Here is a 27,561-nt window from a genome sequence, read left to right as displayed (position 1 = left end):
GAGTTTTATAGGAAGTTCAAATTAGCTATCTTTTGCTTTATTTTGTAGCATGATTAGCAAGATCAAATTAGTTTTCTATTGCTCCATTTTGTAGTATGATTAGTAAGATTAGATTAGTTTCTTTGCTCTTATCACAGCATGTTTAGAAGGCCAAGAAATTAGTTTCCTTTACGCTTCGTTTATAGCATGTTTAAGAAGTTTAAAGTAGCATGTTACCTTATTTTGTATAGCATGTTTAAAGGCCTTAAAGTAGTATTCTTTGTCATGTTTTTACAGCATGTTTTTACAGCATGTTTAGAAGCACTAAAGTAGCATTCTATGCCATGTTTTTACAGCATGTTTAGAAGCCCTAAAGTAGCATTCTATGCCATGTTTTTACAGCATGATTGGAAGCACTAAGTAGCATTCTTTGCCTAGTTTTACAGCATGTTTAGAAGCACTGAAGTAGCATTCTATGCCCTGTTTTTACAGCATGTTTAGAAGTATTAAAGTAGCATTCTTTGCCTATTTTTACAGCATGTTTAGAAGCCCTAAAGTAGCATTCTATGCCATGTTTTTATAGCATGATTAGTGAGATTAGATTAGCTTTCTTTGCTCTTATCGCAACATGTTTTAAAAGTTCAAACTAGCTCTCTTTTGCTCTATTCTAGAGCATGATTAGTAAGTTCAGATGTGCTTTCTTTTCCTTTATTTTATAGCATGCTTAGAGAGTTCAGATTTGCTTACCTTTGCTTTATTTTATAACATGTTTAGGGAGTTCAGATTGGCTTTCCTTTGTGTTATTTTTATATAGCATGCTTGGTTAGTTGTAATCCTATACTTGTTAGATACATCTAAAGGATTTTAATAAGCTCTAATAAAGGATTATGAGAAGTATGAGTAAAGGAAAAGACTAAAGTCTAGTTAAAAAGGAAGATAACAAGTAAGTAAAGCAAGAGGCTAGTACCCGACATCCAAGAGCTTGTCGTTAAACAAATCCAGGTGACCATTTCCGAGGTCTTGGCCCTGGTAGACCGAGGTCTGCTCTTTTAGGATTGGTGGCTCGCAACCCCAACCTATTAGGGAACACGCATGAGATGGTACTAAGCCTGGGCCCAAAGTAAAGAAAGAAAGAAAGAAAGGAAGAAAGAAAGAAGAAGAAAGTAAAAGATAGAAATTAAAAGATTAATTTCTAACACAAGGATACAAGAAATGAAATAAGTTCCAAGCTTAGAATAAATAAGAATGGTTAGTTTCTTTGATTCTAAGTTTACATTGTTAGTTTCTTGTTATTCTGCTTGATACTGAGTATGATTTGTATCTAGTCCATTTTCTGTATACCATGAGCATATGCAGATAGTTTTAGTATTTCAGTTTCAGTACTTATGCATTTCATTTATGCATTTCGGGTTTTGTGAGATAGATTAGTACTTACTAAGCGTTTTCGCTTATAGATCTTGTTTTTTTTTCCTCCTACCGCAGATAAAGGAAAAGCTAAGATATGAAGGGAGGCGACAGGGTGGTGGTGATGATGGATGTGTGTGGTGACTGAACTATGGAGAGGTCCAGAGGGGACTAGCAAGACTTATTTATTTAGAGTTTATGTCTAGTTTATTTTCCTTATTTCTATTATGAAATCATGAGTTTATGCTTGAGTTCGAAGTGCGTTGTAGCTTGTTATGCTTTGTTCTGAGAGTTTTGAGTTTAATTCTTATTGCTAGTTTAGTTTTTAATTAGAATATGATTTATTAATGCGTGGTTGTGAAGAATATTGTGATCCAGCCGCATGTGGCTGTGTATATCTTTTATGTATTGTGGATTTGGTCACCGGTACAGGGGAGACTTTGCCGAATTTTTCGGTGGGAATCCCTCTGAACTGTGATAAAATCTACCTGACTCTAATTATAGAGTCAGTGCCACTAGGAGTGAAGTTATAGTTAGGTAACAATCTCCCTTAGAGAGTAGTAGTAAGAATGGGTGGTTGGTACAGCTTCTCGGTCGGTGATGCCCTTGTGAGCCTGAAACAGTGGTTTCGCCTCCCTTCTCCCACACCAAAAACCTCCTTCCTCCCTCACTCTCTCGTGATGCCACCCGTTCCTTTCTCCTAACCTCTTCCTCGCGTCGCCCACAGCCGACGCTGTCGCACGGAGCAGCGCCGCACTGTGCCCTAGTTTCCACTGCCGCAGTCACCTAGCTTCATCCCCACTACCGACAGTGACATCGTGCCCTAGATCTGCCTCTGCGCGCCACTGCCGACCATCGGATCGTGCTACTCCAGCCTCTCTGAACCCTAGCCGGCGATCTAGCAACGACGACCTTCTTCTTCCTTGATCTAATCAGTGCGGAGGTTTCCAACAAGAATAGTGGTGTTTTCCCAAGGATTTCCTGGCAGCAACGATCCTTGGCTAAGGATCAACAGAAGGGGGCTGTGAGGAAAAGGTAAGGTCAGTAGGTTATGTCTGTAATTAGGATGTTTTGTGGATCAGTGATCTTCCTTCTTGATTTGTTTAGTGCAAGTGGAAACCACCAGCAGCTACCCTTCACCAGCAGCAATCAACGGCTGTAAAGACGGCTGTGAATTTAGGTAAGGAGTATGGTAATGAAATGAATATTGTTTATGTATTTGAATTAGGTATGAGGTAGACTTCATGATTAGTATAATTGATGTAGGTTGGATTATTAATCTAATGGGTTGATTGGGGATTAGGTAACTAACCCTAATTAACAGTTGGATTTAATTTAGGTAGGCTGAGGTTTATGGTTTAGGGGTTTTCCCTAAATTGTTCTTAAGGATTTTATTTATCTATTCATTTGAGTTGTAGCTAAATAAAAATGTATATATATTGGTGACACAGGACTTTGACGCGAGACGAGCATCTCGACGTCGGATTTGGACCTTTCTATTGGAGGTGGGTACCTTAACTTATCTATTTTGATATGTCATGTTGATATGCTTAGTAGTATTTAACAAGTAGTAATATTTATGTTCATTTTTTACATTAGTATGCCATTATCTATTACCTGAGCATGATGTATTTATTTTCTGCTATTGCATTCATGTTCCTATGATTATATATGACCTTAAGGTAATAACATACCATGCCTTATTATGTTCAGGACATTGATTTATTTTACCATACCTGACCTGTGTACCTAGATCATATTATTTGATCCATATGTCTTTTGGTACACATTTTGGTAGAGATGGTCAGGATCATAATATTTTCATGCTTAGTGTCATGCATCATCTCGCATGATTGCATGTTGTGCGATTGTTGGCTCCATTATTGTTAAGCACATCACCAGTTACATGGATCTGCACACACAACCACTCATGGGTTAGTGGTTTTTATCAGGCAGGGTATGTTGCAGCAGGTTGCTCTGTTAAGGGCTCTGCTGGTCCACTCATGGGTAGTGTGACGCATCGTGGTAGAAGGACAGGGATCCCTCATCTGGACTGGCTCAGGGAGATGAGAGCATTGAGCTCCCCCACTTATGATTTGGGGTAAGGAGGATAGGTGTACTTCGACAGTATCCCGTCCATTCGGTCACTCATCAGGAGCAGTGATGGCAGAGTGCACGGTTGTCACAGTCCTACCCACTCGGTCTCACCATCGTGTGTGAGACGGCTGACTGGCAGTAGGGGTGACTAGGACATGTCATTGACATCATACGCATTGATGCATTTATTGCTTATGTTTGCTGCACTTTATATGTTGCATATTGGGTGGATGCGCATGTTTGACATGCATACAGGATTTATGATACTTTCGTTCTAACGACCTTGTTATCCCTATACCTAGGTCCTGGTTAGTACGGATAATCCTGCTCCTTACAGTTTGGCATTTTTCATATCATATGTATATCCAGGAGACTGTACGCATATTTATTATTAGTTGTTATTTCTTACTATGCATGTCAGTAGTTACCCGCTGAGGAGTTGACGCACCCCGTTGATATTACTATTTCAGGTTGAGGCTGTCCGGAGGATTTCCAGTCGCTAGTCCCCCTGTAGATCGCAAGGATGCTTGTTTGGTCTTTTGGTTTTTCTTATTATACTATTTAGACTATGTTTTAGACTTGTATCTTTTTGGCACTTGGATCTTGTATGGTCCTTTATTTGTCGATGGGGTATTATTTGGAGATGTTCTGCTACATGCCTGCCTGGTCGGCAGAAGAGGTTAGTTGATTTTATTTGCGTCATTGTGATTCGAGTTTTATGGGTGTAGTTGAGTAGGAATATGATTTGAGTTTTATGAGTGAAGTGGAGTAGGATCTTTGGGATGATTTTTCTTATCATTGTTTAGTGGATTGTGATACTAAACTGTGTGGTATGTTTATTGGTTAATCCTAGGAAAACGTATCGATTCCACTGTACAAAAATTTTTGTACAAGTGTCGAACCTTTCCTTAAATAACCTATTGTGTTCTTTAGAAGTTAAATTAGGAATCACCGATGGAACTTAACATCATTGATTCAAAATTTAACTTATCTGTTCTTAATAGTTTGGATTTGAATCGCAAGCGGAACTTAACACTATTAATTCAAATCAACCTAAGTTATTAATTTCATTAAATATTAATTTTCAAAATTAGCTTCCAGGACTGCATGGCGAGGCACATGGCCTTCTTGGATATGGGAGCAACCACCACCGCCTAGACAAAGCCTTTTAAGGAAAGCTAATATTTAACTTCCTTAAATAACTTTAGGTTCACCAAAAAGAACAATCGAATTACAAATTCAAAAAAGAAGAAAACACAAACTCGAAAAATAAATTCGAAAAACTAGATCTAATTGCCTCTTGTATTTAGAATTCTTACAAAGAAAATAACTAGTATGATGCGGAAGAAAATTACTAGTTATACCTTCTCTTTGTAAGCTAATGACCGCGAGATCTTCTGCAGTATTCCTCGCCTCGCCTTGGACGTCGTGTGGGCGACGATCCTCAAAGATAAACACCACCCAAAAGAGCTTCTCCTCCTTGTAATATTCGGCCACCACCACCACAATAGAAAAGAGAGCAAAGGGAGAAGAGAGGGAGAGAGGGGTCGACCACCAAGAGAGTCTCCAAGCCAAAGAATAAGAGTTGTATCTCATGAAGCCCCCTCATCCCTTCTTTTATATTACTTGCCCAAGGCAAATAAGGAAAAACTTTTTACAAAAAATAAAATCATCCAAGAATTTTTCCTTTTTTCCTTTTCTTTCCTCTTGATTGAATCAATCACCAAAATTAATTGATGATGAATTTATTTATTTTGTTATGGTCGGCCCCTTGCTTGGGCACCAAGCAAGGTGGCCGGCCACCTCATCAAGGGAAAAAAGAAATATATTTTTTATAAAATTTTACAAGAAAAACTCTTATAAAATTTTACAAGCTCTCTTTCCTAAAGTAGGAGTTAAAAAAGGAAAGTTCTAAAAATTAAAACCATGTTTTAAAATTTAAAACTTCTCTTATAAAATTTCCATTTTTAACATGATGATAGAAAATTTTAATTTTAAAACTTATCTTCCTTTTTTTCTTAAAACATGAGGATGGTTAAAAAAGAAAAGTTTTAAAACTTTTAAAACTCTCTATTAAAACATGTAGCCAAATTCAAATAAGGAAAGTTTTTAAAATTAAAATCTCTCTTTTAAAATTTATAGTTTTCTACAAAGAGAAGATTTTAAAAATTCAAAAACAACCCTCCTTGTTTGACTATTGTGGCCGGCCCTTTCATGCATGGTCACCAAGCAAAGGGTCGACCCCTATAAAGAGGATGTGGCCGACCCTTGCTTGGTCACCAAGTATTGGACCGGCCCACTTCTTGGACACCAAGAAGAGTCTTACATTTGGATGGACTTGAGGCTATAATGAGGCTACGACGGGGACCTAGAGGCGAAATTGATTTTGACCTTCTGATGAGCTTGAGTATCCCGTGTTCGCCCCGAACACACAACTCAAGTTCATCGATAATAACTCATTCCACTAGAGAGTTATTATCGCACTACCGCACCAATCCCAAATTACATTATGGGCTCCTTCTTATCATGAGTGTGTTAGTCTCCCTATGTTTAAGATTATGAATGTCCACTAATTAAGTAAGTTACTGACAACTCTTTTAACTAATATCTAGCTCCAAGAGTAGTACCACTCAACTTCATTATCATGTCGGACTAAGTGCACCTGCAGGGTTTAACATGACAATCCTTATGAGCTCCTCTTGGGGACATTCTCAACCTAGATAACTAGGACATAGATTCCTTCTATAATCAACAATACACACTATAAGTAATATCATTTCCTAACTTATCGGGCATATTGATTTATCGAGCTAAACCTCACCCTTTGATAAGTCAAAGAAATAAATATTAAATATATGTGCTTGTTATTATATTAGGATTAAGAGCACACACTTCCAAAATAACTAAGGTCTAGTTCATTTACTAAGTCAATACAAAAAGAACTTACCTAAATGGTCCTGCTCAATACACTTAAAGTGTATCAGTGTAATTTATTAGTCAAGATAAAATAATATTTAATTACACTACGACTATTCTGATGGTTTGTTCCTTTCCATATTAGTCGTGAGCAACTGTTTATAATTTATAGAGAACTGACAACATGATCTTCTGAGTGTGACACCACACTCCATGTTATCTACTATATAAATTAATTGAACAATTACATTTAACAAATAAATATAGATATTGACCAATGTGATTCTTTTATTTCAAAAATAAATGTTTACAAAAGCTTGGCTTTTAGTATACACTTCAACAATCTCCCACTTATACTAAAAGACTAAGTTGCCATATCTGTTGCCATACATCTGATTCTCATCCCCTCCACATGCCGATCAAATGCTTTCACCGGAAGGGCCTCAGTGAAAGGATCTGCTAGGTTATCTGCTGATGCATTTTTGGCGACGACAACTTCTCCTCTCTTGATGATGTCTCGTATCAGGTGGTACTTGCGCTCTATATGTTTACTTACTTTATGGGCTCGTGGTTCCTTCGAGTTTGCAACTGCACCGCTATTATCATAATAAATTGTGATGATCTTGGGTAAAACAGGAATCACATCTAAGTTCATTAGAAAATTCCTGAGCCATACAGCTTCTTTGGTTGCCTCAGAGGCTGCCACATACTCAGCTTCCATGGTTGAGTTCGAGACGCATTTCTGCTTAACACTCCTCCATGCAATGGCTCCACCTCCTAGAGTAAACACACAACCTGATGTAGATTTACTATTGTCCCTATCTGATTGGAAGTCCGAATTCGTGTAACCCACAGGGAGCAAATCGTCTCCTTGATAGACTAGCATATAATCTCTAGTCCTTCTTAGGTACTTTAATATATGTTTTACAGTAGTCCAATGTCCTTGTCCAGGGTTACTCTGATATCTGCTAACCATGCCCATAGCAAAATAGATATCAGGTCTCGTACACAACATTGCATACATAAGGCTTCCTATAGCCGAAGCATAAGGAACTGCCTTCATGTCCTCTATCTCCTTTGAGGTCTTCGGAGACATCTCTTTAGATAAGGCTACTCCATGCCTAAAAGGTAAGAAACCTTTCTTAGAGTTTTGCATGCTAAAACGAGCAAGGATTGTATCTATATATAAAACTTGGGATAGGCACAATATTCTTTTCTTGCGATCCCTTATAACTTTGATCCCAAGAATGTGAGCACATTCTCCTAAATCCTTCATATCAAATTGTTTGGACAACCATACCCTTATGCCCGATAATACCTTGACATTGTTGCCAATTAACAAAATATCATCTACGTATAGTACAAGAAATACCACCATATTTTCGTTACACTTCTTGTATACACAAGACTCATCCGGACACTGAATAAATCCATATGACTGGATTACTTCATTAAACCAGATGTTCCAAGATCTTAAAGCTTGCTTCAGTCCATAAATGGACCGATTGAGCTTGCACACTAGATGCTCTTTGCCCTTTTCAATGAACCCTTCTGGTTGCTTCATATGGATGTTTTCTTCAAGACTTCCATTAAGAAAAGCTGTCTTGACATCCATTTGCCAAATCTCATAATCCATATGAGTGGCAATGGATAAGAGTATCCGGATAGACTTAAGCATGGATACCGGTGAAAAAGTCTCCTCATAATCGATTCCCTCTTTCTGAGTATACCCTTTCGCAACAAGCCTTGCTTTAAAGTGTTAGAGTGTATACTAAAAGCCTAGCTTTTGGTATAAACATTTATCTAGAAATAAGAATCACATTGGTCAAATGTCTACATTTATGATAAATGTAGTTGTCAATTAATTTATATTGTAGATAACATGGTGTGTGGCGTCACACACAGAGGATCATGTTATCAGTACCTTATAAATTATAAACAGTAGCTCACGACCATAATGGAAAGGAACAAACCATTGAAAGGTCGTAGTGTAATTAGGTATCAGTTTATCTTGACTGTATAATTACACTAGTACACTCAGAGTGTATTGAGTAGGACCATTTGAGGTCGTTTCTTTTATACTGACTTTATAAAGAAACAAAGACCTCTGTTATTATGGAAGTGTGTGCTCTTAATCCTAATATAATAACAAGCACATATATTTGATATTTATTTCTTTAATTTATCAATGGGTGAGATTTAGTTCGATGAATCAATAAGCCCGATAAGTTGGGAAATGATATCACTTATAGTGTGTGTTGTTGATTATAGAAGGAAACTGTGTCCTAGAGATACTAGGTTGATAATGTCTCCAAGAGGAGCTCATAAAGATTGTCATGTTAAATCCTGCAGGTGGACTTAGTCCGATATGACGATAAGGTTTAGTGGTACTACTCTTGGACTAAGATATTAATTAAATGAGTTGTCAGTAACTCACTTAATTAGTGGATATTCGATATCTTAAACACAGGGAGACTAACACACTCATAATAAGAAGGAGCCCAAAAATGTAATTTGGGATTGGTGCGGTAGTTCAATAATAGTTCTCTAGTGGAATGAATTATTATTGATAAAATTAAGTTGTGTGTTCGGGGCGAACACGGGATGCTTAATTTTATCGGGAGACCAAAACCAATTCCTCCTCTCGGTCCCTATCGTAGCCTCTTATTTATAGAGTACTATACCCACCTATACCCACCTTCTATACCCACCAATAGGGGGCCGGCCAAGCTAGCTTGGGAACCAAGCTAGGGCCGGCCTAGGTATAAAATTGGGTGGCCGACCCTAGCTTGAACCCAAGCTAGTGGGGGCCGACCAAATTAAATTAAAAAGGGATTTTAATTTTAATTTTTATTATGTGGAAGAAATAATTTATTAAAGAGAATTAAAATTAAAATATCTCTCTTGTAAAAGATCTACAAAAGATTAAAGAAAGAGATTAAATCTCTTTCCTTATTTGTAGATTGGTGAGATATTTTATTTTCTCTTAAAATTATCCACATGTTGATAAAATTAAAATTATAGAAATTTTCTTTTATCAACCATGAAGAGATTTTTAAAGAGAAATTTTATTTTTAAAATTTCCGGAAACAAATTAGGAAGTTTTAATTTGTTGATTAAAACTTGTCTAATTTATTTCCTCTTGATGTGGCCGGCCATTAGAGATTAATTGGGGAAATATTATTTTATTTTTCTCAATTAAATCATGTCAAGGGAATTAAGAAAATTTTATTGTAATTAAATTTCCTAATTTGCCTAGGCCAAGGAATATAAAAGAAGGGGTGAGGGTGCCTTCACAAGACACAACAACCTCTATTATTCTCCCTCTCCTATTCTTTGGTGTGGCCGACCAACATCTTCTCCCTTTCTTTCTCTTTGTGGTGGCCGAAATTCTCTATTGCTTGGAGCTCTTGTGGAGGCCGGATACTACTTGGAGAAGAAGAAGAAGAAGGAGAGAAAGCTTGCATCTCTTGGAGCTTGGTTGGTGTTTTTCTTCTTCCTTGGTGAAGCTTTATTTTTTGTGGCCGAACCTAGCTAGGAGGAGAAGAAGGTGGTTGGTGGTTTCTCATCTTGGGAGATCGTTGCCCACACAACGTCCGAGATTAGAAGAGGAATACGGTAGAAGATCAAGAGGTTTTTCTACAAGGTATAACTAGTAATTTTTCTTTCCGCATCATACTAGTTATTTATGGAAATAATACCAAATACAAGAGGCTTACGATTATAGAATTTCGAATATATTTTTCGATGTTGTGTTTTTTTTTGTTTTTCTTTTCCTTGTGATTTGATTGTTCTTTTCGGTTAACCTAAAGTTATTTTATGAAATTAAATATTAGCTTTCTATAAAAGGTTTTGTCTAGTCGGTGGTGGTTGCTCCCATATCCAAGAAGGCCGTTTGCCTCGCCACGTCAGTACTGGGAACCAATTATGGAAATTAATATTTAATGGAATTAATAACTTAAGGTGATTTGGGTCGAACGTGTTAAGTTTTGCAGGAGATCCATGTCAAAACCTAAAAGAACAAATAGATTAAGTTTTGGATCAAACGTGTTAAGTTCCGCAGGCGATCCAAAATTTAATTTAAAAGAACACATGGTAGCTAGGAAAAGGTTCAGACCTTTGTATAAAATTTTTGTACAGTGGAACCTCTAGGTTTTCCGAGTAGCAACCAACAATTGGTATCAGAGCTAGGGTTTTGCCTCTGTGTATTTGGTATTAGTTTAATTATGCACATGCCATACATAATTTAGGCAGATAATCGTTGATACTCGTTGTTTTTCGAATCGATATTCACCCCCCCTCTATCGACGTTTCACGATCCAACAGTCTATACATAAACATAGAGATCAAAGGTATACAGTCTCAGTAGGGAATCAAAGAACATGATCATACTATCATAATCAATGCATCTGAACATATCAGACCACCTAACCTGACATACATACTGTACAAACCACAACCGACATAATGATAGATACATACCCAATCTGGAATCAACACCTGGTACAATGGTCAGTAAACTCACCATATCTGTAACAGACCTACTCGTGACACCTGTGCAATATAAATACGACTGCAAATACATGTAAAATAAATGACATGTATGCAGCATGAAAATCATATGCAACAATCATATCGCAAACAAATTCAACATACCACAAACACATGCAACTAGTATCTACTAGGCATGTATGCAAATATATCTCCAACAATGCACCGCGCATCAAATGCAAATGTGCATGCATGCTCCATGGTCATCCCCGCCACCTCTTTAGACACCACGACCCCTGTATGGCCGAGAGGCTTGGGTCCGTGACAAACCGTACTAGCTTCCAGTACATGCACTGCTATAGGCGGCCGAAGCGGACGGTCAGCTAAGTAGTTATATAACTACATAACTAAGGGTCCCTGACCACTCACATCTCTAGCCCTCTGACTACTGTACCCTCAAGACTCACTACTCCAGAGTGGTCGAGGCTGATAGAACACTGAGCGGCTGAGTAAGCACGACAGTACTAGCTCCACTCCTAGCTACCACTCTCCATCAGTGGTCGAAAGGACAGCTATAAACAACTGACGACTCTCCACCACAAGGAAGACAATAGTTGTCAGCAATGCAATGAATGATGAACATGATATAAATATAATCATGATACGAACACTGTCATCTTCCATGCAATTCTAAATCCACCTAAGTACACCACAACATGAGTAAGATCATCAAGATACCTCCACATATCTCACCAAACACATATACACCACTACATATGCATAATCAACCAAGAATCTCCGATAATCCTCCAAACACATGTACATAGGACATAGGTACAATCAAATGTATCCTCAGTAAAAACACATCAGACACGTGTATATATAACAAATATACAATCATCACAACTCCTCCAATCATCACACTAGACAAAAGTGTACATAATATACAAATGGGCAATCATCATATGAACACCGCCTATAAACCATCCCCCACCATACACACTCTACATGTACACAAATACCACAGAGTATAGACAATCCAAAGTGTAGACTGTATAAGAATTAAATAGAACATCACAAAGGTCAAGCAAAAGTAACAAGCAGGAAAAAAAGCAACTGAACACGATATAAGGTAAAGTAACCTAATCCGTCAAATAACAACCATGCATTAAGCTCAAAGAAAATCTACATAGAGCCAACGAAGAAATACCCGCCTTTATCTGTTGATCATGATAAAATAAATCCCACATCGTGATGAATATCCCACATCAAAGTCCTGTATAAATCAATACATATATTTCATTTAGCTAAATTCATATGAATCAAACAGCTAAATAAAAGCCCTAACCCAATTAGGATCACTATAACCAAATCTGATCTCTAATTAATCCTCCAAATAATCCTTGATCACACTCCTTCTAGATCCCAACTTAATCCATAATCTATTAATCAATCCAAAACTCATTAATCAACACATCTTAAATCCAACTCACATAATTCATCATCAATCAAACACTAATCCAACTCATCATAAATCCTTCCAATCATAAACTAAACACCCCACATCTAATAATCAATCTAATGATCCCAATGACAAACATGAAATCATGATATTCATCCACCCTACATAATCCATCATTTAATCCATGACTTCGCACAATCAAACACTCATCAACCAAACTACATAGATTACAACCTTAAATGAAATCCGATACATGCTATATTAACCCAATACAATCATCAACACTCCACCAATTCATCTATAATTAGTAACTCATTTACTACTAAACCTAACACCATCATCCCTATTCACAATCCTTCCACATGCTTCTTTGTAATCTAAATTAGACAAAATCAAATAACCATTTGCAATCTTAACAAAACAGATCAATAATAGATCAGAAGAAACACACTTACCTTAAAGGAGGCAACAAATCCAATAGCTCAACAACCCTCCACTAACCTCTGGACACAACCACCAAGAATTCCTTAATAGAACTCCAAGCTTTCATCCAAAACCTTGCTTAACCACAAAAATGTAGAGGACAGTAATCTGCCCGAAGAAATTCCATCTAGGAGCCGTTCCAATGCCTTCCCCTAGTCAAACTTTGCTTTGCAGATATCAACCCTAGCAAAGAATCCATTTCTTCAAGAATCGATCCAATACAATATAAACGGAACCACAACAGAGCAAGAAGTGGTAAGGAGGCAACCATACCTTCTTGTGGCAGAAACCCCTCGTCACGCTATAGAATGGCTGGGATCAAATGTCCCGGCGATCAGAGAAGATTGGTGGAAACCGACTCATACTCACAGTGTAAACCGACCAAGAAGAGGGAAGCTAGGGCTCGATTGAAAGGAGATGGTGGTGCTGCCCAAAGCTAGGGCACAACTCCAAGAAAGGCTCCGGCGTCCCGTGGGTCGACGATTCGCAGCACAACAAGTGGGAGAGAGGGGAGGGAAGCTCGGAGGCGGTGCGTCGACGTTACCATTGTCAGGGAAGAAAAGCGCCGGCATCAGGGAAAAGGAACGGATCGAGCAGAGATGGAGAGGAATCAGGGAAGAAGGCGACGGTGAATTGCGCACAAAGCGGCCCGCTGAGCAAAAATGGCTCGGATCCGAAGCTCACAGCGTCGACGATGAGAGGCGGTGATGGATCGCCGTCGTCGGGTGCCGATGAGAAGAGAGGCGCGGTGGAGATCGGGAGAGAAAGAATCGGGATGGAAGGAGAAGAAATCGGTTAGGTATATAAACCTAGGTTAATTAAAACTTAGGTTAGTTTAATTAAACGCTAAGTTAATTCCTCAATTAACTCCCACTTAAATGGATATTCCAAAACAGGCTTTCACTGTACCCCGAATTCATCTCCTCAAAATGAGCCGTACGGACTCCATTTAAATCCCGAAAAATTTCTAAAAATTCTAGAAAAATCCAATAAAATTTTTCGTCCAATAACGTTTATTATTTAATTTTGTGGTATCTTACATTGCCGTGCTACACTCTTGCGACGCTGCAAAGCTCCTCCGACAACGCGCCTCTTTCTTTTTTATTCCTTATTGTTGTCGGTATTTTTTTTTAAGCAATTGTACTTTCATCTGTAATATTTTGAATTGCTAGTGGATTGCCCAACGAAAGCACTCAACGAGTGCGGACCTTGGAGTAGGAGTCGACCAAGGCTCTGAACCAAGTAAATTGCTTTTGTGTTAGCGTTGTTGTTTTCTTGTTTATTCTGCTGCGTACTCTCGATAATTTTTTTTTAATCGCTATTCACCCCCCTCTAGCGAATTCTCGATCCAACAAGTGGTATCAGAGCAGGTACCGCTCTGATTTGGTGCAACCGCCAATCAAACAAGGGGGTGAAACCTTTCTTTTTCATTTTTTTTTGGTCTTCAATTTTTCGTTATATTCCAAATTGGTATTGTTACATTTTTGGAAATCTTCTCGTCACAATTAATCTTAATTAGTGCAACACCAATTCAATTCTAAGATTCCTTTTATCCCGCACTACTAATCCAAAACCAAGTCTTGGGATTTTCTTTGTTTCTTTATTTAATTGTGTGCAGGACAAAAATATCTCAAGTCGAAGGCTTCAGCACAGTACGTCCCCCCTATTTAATGGAGACAATTTCCCATATTGGAAGAAGTGGATGGAGGTCTACCTGAAGACTGACTTCGACCAATGGTTCAGCATCACCAGAGGCTACAAGGTGTCGGTCGACAACTCCGGAAATCCACTGGACCCGGAATAGTGGACTCCGGACATGAGAAAGAAATCTTCTATAGACTTCAAGGCTCTTAATACTCTACAGTGCGGGTTGATGAAGGAAGAGTTGAACCAAGTAGGACCACATCAAAATGCAAAAGAATTATGGGACAAGTTGGTTGAACTACATGAAAGAACGAGTGACGCTAAGGTAACTAAGCGCGACCTTCTATTAAATAAGTTTTTTAATATTAAAATGCAGGAAGGAGAAACGGCGAGGCAACTTCATGCGAGGATTAAAGACATCCTCAATGGACTCTATACGATAGGACACCAAATGGAGAACCACGATCTAATCAGGTATGCGTTGAATGCTTTTCCATGTAATACCTTGTGGGCATCTATCGTGGATGCCTACAAGATTTTAAAAAATTTATCTAAGTTAAAATTAGACGAACTGTTTTGCGAATTAGAATTGCACGAGCAAACTAATGCCGGGACTGAGAAAGGCATCGCTTTAGTTGTAGGTCCCTCTAAGGAAAAGAAAAAGACCAAGCCTGGACTTGGAGAAGAGTCCAACCAAGATTCCAAAGACGAAGAGTACCTGGTGAACCTGGTAAGGAAGATATTCACTAGGAGGAAGAAAATCTTCAGCAAGAAGGACCTGCAGGAGATCAACTCCCCATCTGAACCAAGGAACGTGACTTGCTTCAGGTGCAACAAGAAAGGCCACTACAAGAACGAGTGCCCGAGATTGAAGAGCAACAAATCGAAGACATCCAAGAAGAAGGCTCTCAAAGCAACCTGGGATGACTCCTCATCAGAAGAATCGGAGGCCGAAGATCAGAAGTACTAGAGTCACCTCGTGTTGATGGCCCGTAAAGCTGAATCGGAGGATGAGTCCGAACTCGAATCGAGCCACGAGTCTGTACTCGTTTCCGAAGGTCCCGAAGAGGTATACTCTAATTTGAATAAGAAATTTTTTAAAATAATTACTTGCTTAGATAAGAAATTAACTACATTAGAAAAAGAAAATAAATTGCTCCTTTAGGAAAATCAAAACCTCAAGGAACAAATCATAAATTCTAATCCAACTCAATACTTAACATTGAGGAGGAAAATTCAACATTAAAAATAGAGATTAATAAACTAAAAGATATTCTAGAAAAATTTATAACAAGATCTAAAAATTTAGATCTTATTTTAAATAATCAAAAAACAATTTACAACAAAACTGGACTTGGCTACAAGTCAAGTTCAAATAAAACATTTAAATCACTAATAACCCAACATAAACAACAAAATAAAGTGTGGGTTCCGAAAGCGTGCTTAACTAGAAATTAACCAATATTACATACCCAAAGATAAAATTTATTATGTAAAATCACATAAATCAAATAAAAAACCAAATTACAAATCTAGAACAACAAATTCAAAATTAAACTATCTTAGAACCCATAAAAAATCAGAGTATCATCAAGTTAAATATAGTTATAAAAGTAACAGACACAAACCTAGAATTAAAACTTAAAAATAACAGATCAATGATTCAGGGGGAAGCTCCAGAATAGCTGGTATATCCAAAAATTAACCTACCCGACAGGATAATCAAAACCAATCTACCTGACAAGGTAATTAGGACTAGTTCAAAGGGAAAATAGTTTAATTTGACCAACGGTACTGGTGAAGTTTTGGATGATAGTATGTTAGGGAAACTATGTCTATGCATGGCTAGGAAGATATGACTTCGACCTGGTGCATTTGGCTCAGTGGAACTTACCGAAGCTACCCTTTACAGATCCTAACTAGTTAGACCAAGGTTTTGTATTAAGTTCAATGGATAGACTATTTGGAAAACCTCGAACGCATGGTTACTTTAATGATGTCCAAGTGACTCACCATAGCCTAGAAGATTATTCGAACAATGCATATTTGTTGAGCCCAAAGCTAAACATGAATCTAACATAAAATTAAACCAAACCCTAAAATTGAACCTAATTCATCTCACAAAATTATAGGATTTCATGATTAAAAACATAGATAGGGTGAGATGACTAAGGACTTAAATTAAATTAAATGAAATTAAAATTTTAAAAAAAAAGAGAAAAAATTATTAAAAAAATCCTTTTAAAAAATTCTTTTAAAAACTTTAAAATTATTTTTTAAAAATTATTTAAAATTATTTTAAAAATTATTTTAAAAACTTTAAAAACTATTTTAAAAATTATTTTAAAAATTATTTTAAAAAAAACTTAAAAAAAAAATCTTTTAAAAATTCTTTTAAAAACTTTAACATTCAAATTCTTTTAAAAATTGTTTTAAAAAACTTTAAAATTCTTTTAAAAATTATTTTAAAAACTTTAAAAACTCATTTAAAAATTATTTTAAAAATTTTATTTTAAAAACTTTAAAAACTCTTTTAAAAATTATTTTAAAAATAATTTTAAAAAAACTTTAAAAATTATTTTTTCTTTTAAAAACTTTAAAATTCCTTTAAAAATTATTTTTAAAACTCTAAAATTATTTTATAAATTATTTTAAAAACTTTAAAATTCTTTTAAAAAAACTTTTAAAATTATTTTAAAATTTATTTTTAAAATTCTTTAAAAATTCATTTAAAAAAATTTAAAAATTCATTTTAAAAATCCTTTAAAAATTAATTTTAAAAAATTCATTAAAAATCAATTTTCTTTAAAAATCAATTTTAAGAATTCTTTAAAAATCTTTTTAATTTAAAACATCTTTTTAACTTAAACTTAATATTAACTCAAACCTTTATCTAAACAACTAAAGAATCATTTTTAATTAAAGATCAAACTCGGACGAATCCTAATTGTAAAATACCGGAAAAGGGCGAATAACCATAAGGAAATTTTTTGAAATTTTTAAAAATTTTCTTGGAATTTTTCGGAGCTCGTATAGCTTAGGTTATGGGGATAAATATTTATGCTACCCATTTAAACGAGAAAATGTTTGATTTTCTTTTAATTTCTCTTTTTCTTTTTCTTTCTTTTTTCTTTCCTTCCTTCGTTTCCTCACGTGCGCCCGAGCCGTCCCTGACGCCGAACCCGTGCCCGTGCCTTAAGCCATCAACGTCGTCTGCTCCTTTTCCTAACCGGCGCCGCATGCGACGGTTTCCTTCTTCCTCGCGATTAAAGTCGTGGCCGAGGATTTTTCATCTCCTCTCTTCTTCTCCACTTTGTCTTCCCCTAACCCAACGCACGCGATGCCCCATTTCCTCCTCTCATCTTCTCTGTGAGCCGCTCCACTCGATTCCTCTTCGGCCGGAGCAGTGCTTCTTGGTCGGTGATGCCCTCGTGAGCCTGAAACAATGGTGTCGCATCCCTTCTCCCACACCGAAAACCTCCTTCCTCCCTCACTCTCTCGCGACGCCACCCGTTCCTTTCTCCTGACCTCTTCCTCGCATCGCCCACAGCTGACGCTGTCGCATGGAGCAGCGCCACACTGTGCCCTAGTTTCCACTGCCGCAGTTGCATAGCTTCATCCCCACTACCGATAGTGACATCGTGCCCTAGATCTGCCTTTGCGCGCCACTTCCGACCACCGGTTTGGGCTACTCCAGCCTATCTGAACCCTAGCCGACGATCCAGCAACGACGACCTTCTTCTTCCTTGATCCGATCAGTGCGGAGATTTCCAACAAGAATAGTGGTGTTTTTTCGAGGATTTCCTAGCAGCAACGATCCTTGGCTGAGGATCAACAGAAGAGGGTTGTGAGGAAGAGGTAAGGTCAGTAGGTTATGTCTGGAATTAGGATGTTTTGCGGATCAGTGATCTTCCTTCTTGATTTGTTTAGTGCAAGTGGAAACCACCAGCAGCTACCCTTCACTAGTAGCAATCAACGGCTATGAATTTAGGTAAGGAGTAGGGTAATGAAATGAATATTGCTTATGTGCTTGAATTAGGTATGAGGTAGACTTCATGATTAGTATAATTGATGTAGGTTGGATTATTAATCTAATGGGTTGATTGGGGATTAGGTAACTAACCCTAATTAACCGTTGGATTTAATTTAGGTAGGTTGAGGTTTAGGGTTTTTCCCTAAATTATTCTTAAGGATTTTATTTAGTTATTCATTTGAATTGTAGCTAAATAAAAATGTATATATATTGGTGACACAGGACTTTGACGCGAGACGAGCATCTCGACGTCAAATTTGGACTGGATTGGACCTTTCTATTGGAGGCGGGTACCTTGACTTATCTATTTTGATATGTCATGTTGATATACTTAGTAGTATTTAACAAGTAGTAATATTTATGTCCATTTTTGCATTGGTATGTCATTATCTATTACCTGAGCATGCTGTATTTATTTCCTATTGTTGCATTCATGTTCCTATGATTATATATGACCTTAAGGTAATGACATACCATGCCTTATTATGTTCAGGACATTGATTTATTTTACCATACCTGACCTGTGTACCTAAATCATATTATTTGATCCATATGTCTTTTGGTACACATTTTGGTAGAGATGGATAGGATCAGGATATTTCCATGCTTAGTGTCAATCTGATACCAATTTATTTGGTATCAGAGACAAGTTTCGGATGCTTGGTTTTCATATTTTGGTTTTGTGTGATAATTCGATACCAATTTATTTGGTATCAGAGCAGGTTACGATACCTGCTTTTCATGTTTTGGATTTGAAAGTTAGCCCAAGTTTGCGAGTCAAACTGGGTACTTTCAAATTTGTACGGATTTCTGTTATGTTTATGTTTTGGAATTCCATTTTGGATTTGTACGGATTTTCGTCGATTTTCTCGTAAAGGATTCCGAGGTTATATATGGGGACTAGACAGTGACGGAACATCTCTAGACGACAAATAGGTAAAAAAAGGTAATTTTATAATTTTGTTACTTGTAGTAATATCTGAGTTATAACTTAACAGATATGAGGAGATCTACACGTGCATCTGCGATGAGACGTGGTGTTGGACGACCACGTAAGAGGACTTTGGAATCTCTAGCAACGGACTTGCCAGAGATGCCTACTGGGGTTGAGCTTGTCAGTTAGGGACAGACTCATGATACTGCGGGTGAGTCGGGCTCTCAGACTTCAGTGGCTTCGTTAGAGGTACCCACCCATACATTATACACTGTACCACCCGTGGCAAACCCGGTACCTCCACTAGCAGAGCTTACGGTGTACGCAGCACCACCGCCACCTGGACTTACTGTGTACCAGACACCAGCGACACCCGTGCCCCCAGTGCCTACAGTGTACTTAGCACCTGTACCAGCGGTACCGGTTGCTCCATTTCCGGTACCACCACCTACCGTACCTCCAGTCGTGGCCATTCATATAGACCCTGCAGTACCACCAGTGGTACATGCTCCAGCTTATGCAGCAGCACCGGGAGTACCTCCCCTGGTCTATTCAGCGGTACTACCTGTACCACCAACTCCAAGAATTCCGCCAGTTTCCGCGACGATCCCTACCCACCTCATTGATATTATCGCGGCACGAGCCCGTATTCCAGCATTAGCAGAGTCGATAAAGAGTCGATTCACACTATTCCATGGGGAAACTGATCCGAGCATGGCCAATCCTGGATAGAGACCATTGAACACACCTTTTTCTACATGGCTTGCTCCAAGTGGGAGAAAGCAGAGCTGGCTGCTTTCCATCTACGGGATGAGGCCGACACCTGGTGGGATACGCAACATTCCATTATTGGTGAGCAAAATATTACTTGGGTGAGTTTCAGAGAGGCTTTTGAGAGCCAGTATTGCCCACGAGCATATCAGATGACTCGTCGACAGGATTTTCTGAGTCTGTGATAGAACAACCGCTTGGTGACAGAGTACAAAGCTGAGTTTAATCGGTTGGCCAGATTTTATCCCGAATTAGTTGCTAAGGATAGATCCCGCATGCTTCAATTTACCCAGGGACTGGATGGGCATCTACAAGTAAAGATTGCTGGTTTTGGTAATTTTTTCGACATAGAGACATTGGACAGAGCCCTGATGATAGAGTCAGCTCACCAGAGAGAATACCCGGACAAGAAAAAGAAACAGATGGACTGGACATCTGGACAGATCCAGCAGCCACAGGCTACGCAACACGGCAGAGTAGTCTCCTATGCTTCTCGTCAGTTAAAGGAGCATGAAAAAAACTACTTTGTACATGATCTGGAGCTAGCCGCCATTATCTTTGCTTTAAAGATTTGGCAGCATCATTTGTACGGTATTACCTTTGAGATTTTCACAGATCATAAGAGTCTCAAATATATTTTCACCCAGAAGGAACTTAACCTCTGACAGAGGAGATGGATGGAGTTCTTGAAGGATTATGACTGTACCATTAGCTACTACCCAGGGAAAGCTAATGTGGTTGCTGATGCACTCAGCAGGAAGTCCAGAGGGGCTTTGGCTTGCCACCGAACTTTAGTCACAGACTTGATTCAGGGTTTCTCTAAGTTGGGCCTTGAGGAGCAGGGACAGACAGAGGGAGGTATTTTGGTTACTATGGTTGCTTAGTTATCGACCAGGACGAGGATCCGAGAGGCCCAGGCAGGTGATCAACATTTTTAGTTCATTGATAGTCAGATAGCTGCCGGGCAGCAAACAGGGTTCACCTGAGATGATGCGGGTATTATATATTTCCGAGGCCGATTATGCGCACCTCCATCTCACCCGGTCAGGGAGGAGTTACTTCAGGAGGCTCATCACTCCCAATTTGCTATCCACCCAGGCGGGATCCACATGTATTAGGATTTGAGGTGTTCCTACTGGTGGAACGACATGAAGAAAGACATTGCAGAATTCGTAGCTAGATGTCTTGTTTGTCAGCAGGTGAAGGCTGAGCACTAGAGACCTACCAGATTACTTCAGTGGATTCCAATTCCTAAGTGGAAATGGGAACACATTACCATGAATTTTGTGGTGGGTTTGCCTAGGACATGATGAGGCCATGCCGCGATTTGGGTAATCGTTGATCGATTAACCAAATCAACGTACTTCTTAGCGATCTGGAAGACTGATTTCCTAGATCGATTGGCAGATCTGTATTGCTGGGAGATCATCAGATTACATGGTGTTACTTTGAGTATTATTTTGAATAGAGACCCTCGGTTCACATCCCAATTCTGGCAGAGTCTGCAGCAGGCTTTGGGCACTCAGCTCCGTTTCAGTACAACTTTCCATCCGCAGACTGATGGACAGTTAAAGCTGACCATTCAGACTCTAGAGGACTTGCTGAGGTCTTGTGTATTAGATTTTGGAGGCAGTTGGGAGGACCATTTGCCATTGGTAGAGTTCGCCTACAACAACAGCTTTCATTCGGTTATCCAGATGACACCGTTTGAAGCATTGTATGGTAGGCCTTGTCGGACACCCACCCTCTAGGAGGAGGTTGGGGAGGCTCGACTACTAGGGCCTCATAGAGCTTAGCAGGAGGCAGAGTTTGTCTGTACTATCAGACGGAGGATGTCAGAGGCGCAGGACCGCCAGAAGAGTTATGTTGATCAAAGACAGAGACCCTTGGAGTTCTCTACAGGCGACCATGTATTTCTACGAGTCTCACCCATGAAAGAGGTGAAGAGACTTGGCCTCCGAGGTAAGCTAGCTCCGTAATACATTGGACCTTTCTAGATTTTGGAAAGGATTGGAGTGGTAGCTTATCGTCTGGCACTGCCACCATCCTTGGCAGGCGTTCACGAAGTATTTCATGTGTCTATGCTGAGGAGATATATATCCGACCCGACAGATGTGCGGACAGATATCTCAGTTCATATTCAGCCTGACGTTACCTACGAGAAGGTACCAGTATGGATTCTGGATCAGAAAGAGCGTCAGCTGTGGAACAAGACTATCCGGTTAGTTAAAGTCGGATGGCGGCATCATTCGGACGATGAGGCTACCTTGGAGCTCGAGGATACGATCTAAGCTCGATACCCCCATCTTTTCACTTGAGGTATGTGGGTTAAATTTACCGTTCAGCATTTATAATCTTTATCTGTTGTTAGTACTTGTCGATGGTAGATAACGAAATTTAAGGATCAAATTTTTTATTAGTGGGGGAGAATGTAAAATATCGAAAAAGAGAGAATAACCATAAGGGAATTTTTTAGAATTTTTTAAAAATTTTTGGAGCCCGTATGGCTTAGGTTACAGGGATAAATATGGATCACGGGAAAGCCTGTTTAGGCTACTCCATTTAAACGAGGAAATGTTTGTTTTTCTTTTTATTTCTCTTTGTTTTTCTTTTTCTTTTTCTTTCCTTCCTTCGTTTCCTCACGCGCGCCCGAGCCGTCCCGACGCCGAACCCGTGCCCGTGCCCGTGCCCGTGCCCTAAGCCATCGACGTCGTCCGCTCCTTTTCCTAACCGGCGCCGCACATGACAGTTTCCTTCTTCCTCGCGATTAAAGCCGTGGCCGAGGATTTTTCATCTCCTCTCTTCTTCTCCACTTTGTCTTCCCCTAACCCGACGCACGCGATGCCTCATTTCCTCCTCTCATCTTCTCTGTAAGCCACTCCACCCGATTCCTCTTCTGCCGGAGTAGTGCTTCTCGGTCGGTGATGCCCTCGTGAGCCTGAAACAGTGGTTTCGCCTCCCTTCTCCCACACCAAAAACCTCCTTCCTCCCTCACTCTCTCGTGATGCCACCCGTTCCTTTCTCCTAACCTCTTCCTCGCGTCGCCCACAGCCGACGCTGTCGCACGGAGCAGCGCCGCACTGTGCCCTAGTTTCCACTGCCGCAGTCACCTAGCTTCATCCCCACTACCGACAGTGACATCGTGCCCTAGATCTGCCTCTGCGTGCCACTGCCGACCATCGGATCGGGCTACTCCAGCCTCTCTGAACCCTAGCCGGCGATCTAGCAACGACGACCTTCTTCTTCCTTGATCTAATCAGTGCGGAGGTTTCCAACAAGAATAGTGGTGTTTTCCCAAGGATTTCCTGGCAGCAACGATCCTTGGCTAAGGATCAACAGAAGGGGGCTGTGAGGAAAAGGTAAGGTCAGTAGGTTATGTCTGGAATTAGGATGTTTTGTGGATCAGTGATCTTCCTTCTTGATTTGTTTAGTGCAAGTGGAAACCACCAGCAGCTACCCTTCACCAGCAGCAATCAACGGCTGTAAAGACGGCTGTGAATTTAGGTATGGAGTATGGTAATGAAATGAATATTGTTTATGTGTTTGAATTAGGTATGAGGTAGACTTCATGATTAGTATAATTGATGTAGGTTGGATTATTAATCTAATGGGTTGATTGGGGATTAGGTAACTAACCCTAATTAACAGTTGGATTTAATTTAGGTAGGCTGAGGTTTATGGTTTAGGGGTTTTCCCTAAATTGTTCTTAAGGATTTTATTTATCTATTCATTTGAGTTGTAGCTAAATAAAAATGTATATATATTGGTGACACAGGACTTTGACGCGAGACGAGCATCTCGACGTCGGATTTGGACCTTTCTATTGGAGGTGGGTACCTTGACTTATCTATTTTGATATGTCATGTTGATATGCTTAGTAGTATTTAACAAGTAGTAATATTTATGTTCATTTTTTACATTAGTATGCCATTATCTATTACCTGAGCATGATGTATTTATTTTCTGCTATTGCATTCATGTTCCTATGATTATATATGACCTTAAGGTAATAACATACCATGCCTTATTATGTTCAGGACATTGATTTATTTTACCATACCTGACCTGTGTACCTAGATCATATTATTTGATCCATATGTCTTTTGGTACACATTTTGGTAGAGATGGTCAGGATCATAATATTTTCATGCTTAGTGTCATGCATCATCTCGCATGATTGCATGTTGTGCGATTGTTGGCTCCATTATTGTTGAGCACATCACCAGTTACATGGATCTGCACACACAACCACTCATGGGTTAGTGGTTTTTATCAGGCAGGGTATGTTGCAGCAGGTTGCTCTGTTAAGGGCTCTGCTGGTCCACTCATGGGTAGTGTGACGCATCGTGGTAGAAGGACAGGGATCCCTCATCTGGACTGGCTCAGGGAGATGAGAGCATTGAGCTCCCCCACTTATGATTTGGGGTAAGGAGGATAGGTGTACTTCGACAGTATCCCGTCCATTCGGTCACTCATCAGGAGCAGTGATGGCAGAGTGCACGGTTGTCACAGTCCTACCCACTCGGTCTCACCATCGTGTGTGAGACGGCTGACTGGCAGTAGGGGTGACTAGGACATGTCATTGACATCATACGCATTGATGCATTTATTGCTTATGTTTGCTGCACTTTATATGTTGCATATTGGGTGGATGCGCATGTTTGACATGCATACAGGATTTATGATACTTTCATTCTAACGACCTTGTTATCCCTATACCTAGGTCCTGGTTAGTACGGATAATCCTGCTCCTTACAGTTTGGCATTTTTCATATCATATGTATATCCAGGAGACTGTACGCATATTTATTATTAGTTGTTATTTCTTACTATGCATGTCAGTAGTTACCCGCTGAGGAGTTGACTCACCCCGTTGATATTACTATTTCAGGTTGAGGCTGTCCGGAGGATTTCCAGTCGCTAGTCCCCCTGTAGATCGCAAGGATGCTTGTTTGGTCTTTTGGTTTTTCTTATTATACTATTTAGACTATGTTTTAGACTTGTATCTTTTTGGCACTTGGATCTTGTATGGTCCTTTATTTGTCGATGGGGTATTATTTGGAGATGTTCTGCTACATGCCTGCCTGGTCGGCAGAAGAGGTTAGTTGATTTTATTTGCGTCATTGTGATTTGAGTTTTATGGGTGTAGTTGAGTAGGAATATGATTTGAGTTTTATGAGTGAAGTGGAGTAGGATCTTTGGGATGATTTTTCTTATCATTGTTTAGTGGATTGTGATACTAAACTGTGTGGTATGTTTATTGGTTAATCCTAGGAAAACGTATCGATTCCACTATACAAAAATTTTTGTATAAGTGTCGAACCTTTCCTTAAATAACCTATTGTGTTCTTTAGAAGTTAAATTAGGAATCACCGATGGAACTTAACATCATTGATTCAAAATTTAACTTATCTGTTCTTAATAGTTTGGATTTGAATCGCAAGCGGAACTTAACACTATTAATTCAAATCAACCTAAGTTATTAATTTCATTAAATATTAATTTTCAAAATTAGCTTCCAAGACTGCATGGCGAGGCACATGGCCTTCTTGGATATGGGAGCAACCACCACCGCCTAGACAAAGCCTTTTAAGGAAAGCTAATATTTAACTTCCTTAAATAACTCTAGGTTAACCAAAAAGAACAATCGAATTACAAATTCAAAAAAGAAGAAAACACAAACTCGAAAAATAAATTCGAAAAACTAGATCTAATTGCCTCTTGTATTTAGAATTCTTACAAAGAAAATAACTAGTATGATGCGGAAGAAAATTACTAGTTATACCTTCTCTTTGTAAGCTAATGACCTCGAGATCTTCTGCAGTATTCCTCGCCTCGCCTTGGACGTCGTGTGGGTGACGATCCTCAAAGATAAACACCACCCAAAAGAGCTTCTCCTCCTTGTAATATTCGGCCACCACCACCACAATAGAAAAGCGAGCAAAGGGAGAAGAGAGGGAGAGAGGGGTCGACCACCAAGAGAGTCTCCAAGCCAAAGAATAAGAGTTGTATCTCATGAAGCCCCCTCATCCCTTCTTTTATATTACTTGCCCAAGGCAAATAAGGAAAAACTTTTTACAAAAAATAAAATCATCCAAGAGTTTTTCCTTTTTTCCTTTTCTTTCCTCTTGATTGAATCAATCACCAAAATTAATTGATGATGAATTTATTTATTTTGTTATGGTCGGCCCCTTGCTTGGGCACCAAGCAAGGTGGCCGGCCACCTCATCAAGGGAAAAAAGAAATATATTTTTTATAAAATTTTACAAGAAAAACTCTTATAAAATTTTACAAGCTCTCTTTCCTAAAGTAGGAGTTAAAAAAGGAAAGTTCTAAAAATTAAAACCATGTTTTAAAATTTAAAACTTCTCTTATAAAATTTCCATTTTTAACATGATGATAGAAAATTTTAATTTTAAAACTTATCTTCCTTTTTTTCTTAAAACATGAGTATGGTTAAAAAAGAAAAGTTTTAAAACTTTTAAAACTCTCTATTAAAACATGTGGCCAAATTCAAATAAGGAAAGTTTTTAAAATTAAAATCTCTCTTTTAAAATTTATAGTTTTCTACAAAGAGAAGATTTTAAAAATTCAAAAACAACCCTCCTTGTTTGACTATTGTGGCCGGCCCTTTCATGCATGGTCACCAAGCAAAGGGTCGACCCCTATAAAGAGGATGTGGCCGACCCTTGCTTGGTCACCAAGTATTGGACCGGCCCACTTCTTGGACACCAAGAAGAGTCTTACATTTGGATGGACTTGAGACTATAATGAGGCTACGACGGGGACCTAGAGGCGAAATTGATTTTGACCTTCTGATGAGCTTGAGTATCCCGTGTTCGTCCCGAACACACAACTCAAGTTCATCGATAATAACTCATTCCACTAGAGAGTTATTATCGCACTACCGCACCAATCGCAAATTACATTATGGGCTCCTTCTTATCATGAGTGTGTTAGTCTCCCTATGTTTAAGATTATGAATGTCCACTAATTAAGTAAGTTACTGACAACTCACTTAACTAATATCTAGCTCCAAGAGTAGTACCACTCAACTTCATTATCATGTCGGACTAAGTGCACCTGCAGGGTTTAACATGACAATCCTTATGAGCTCCTCTTGGGGACATTCTCAACCTAGATAACTAGGACACAGATTCCTTCTATAATCAACAATACACACTATAAGTAATATCATTTCCTAACTTATCGGGCATATTGATTTATCGAGCTAAACCTCACCCTTTGATAAGTCAAAGAAATAAATATTAAATATATGTGCTTGTTATTATATTAGGATTAAGAGCACACACTTCCAAAATAACTAAGGTCTAGTTCATTTACTAA

General features: G+C 38.8%; 2 long non-coding RNA genes across 2 annotated transcripts; both read left to right on the top strand.

The window, feature by feature from the left end:
* The first annotated feature begins 2,335 nt into the window (after positions 1-2,335).
* LOC122030237 lies at positions 2,336-4,071 on the top strand. The gene is made up of 4 exons (XR_006125358.1): positions 2,336-2,418; positions 2,497-2,563; positions 2,835-2,888; positions 3,951-4,071. It is a non-coding gene; the product is annotated as an uncharacterized LOC122030237 (long non-coding RNA).
* A 19,419-nt stretch (positions 4,072-23,490) lies between these two features.
* LOC122030144 lies at positions 23,491-25,226 on the top strand. The gene is made up of 4 exons (XR_006125322.1): positions 23,491-23,573; positions 23,652-23,718; positions 23,990-24,043; positions 25,106-25,226. It is a non-coding gene; the product is annotated as an uncharacterized LOC122030144 (long non-coding RNA).
* Positions 25,227-27,561: the final 2,335 nt, after the last annotated feature.

Source organism: Zingiber officinale, chromosome 10B (genome assembly GCF_018446385.1).
Source record: "Zingiber officinale cultivar Zhangliang chromosome 10B, Zo_v1.1, whole genome shotgun sequence".
NCBI lineage: Eukaryota > Viridiplantae > Streptophyta > Magnoliopsida > Zingiberales > Zingiberaceae > Zingiber > Zingiber officinale.
The sequence above is the reverse complement of the archived record's forward strand: the minus strand, read 5'-3'. Positions and strand labels throughout refer to the sequence as shown.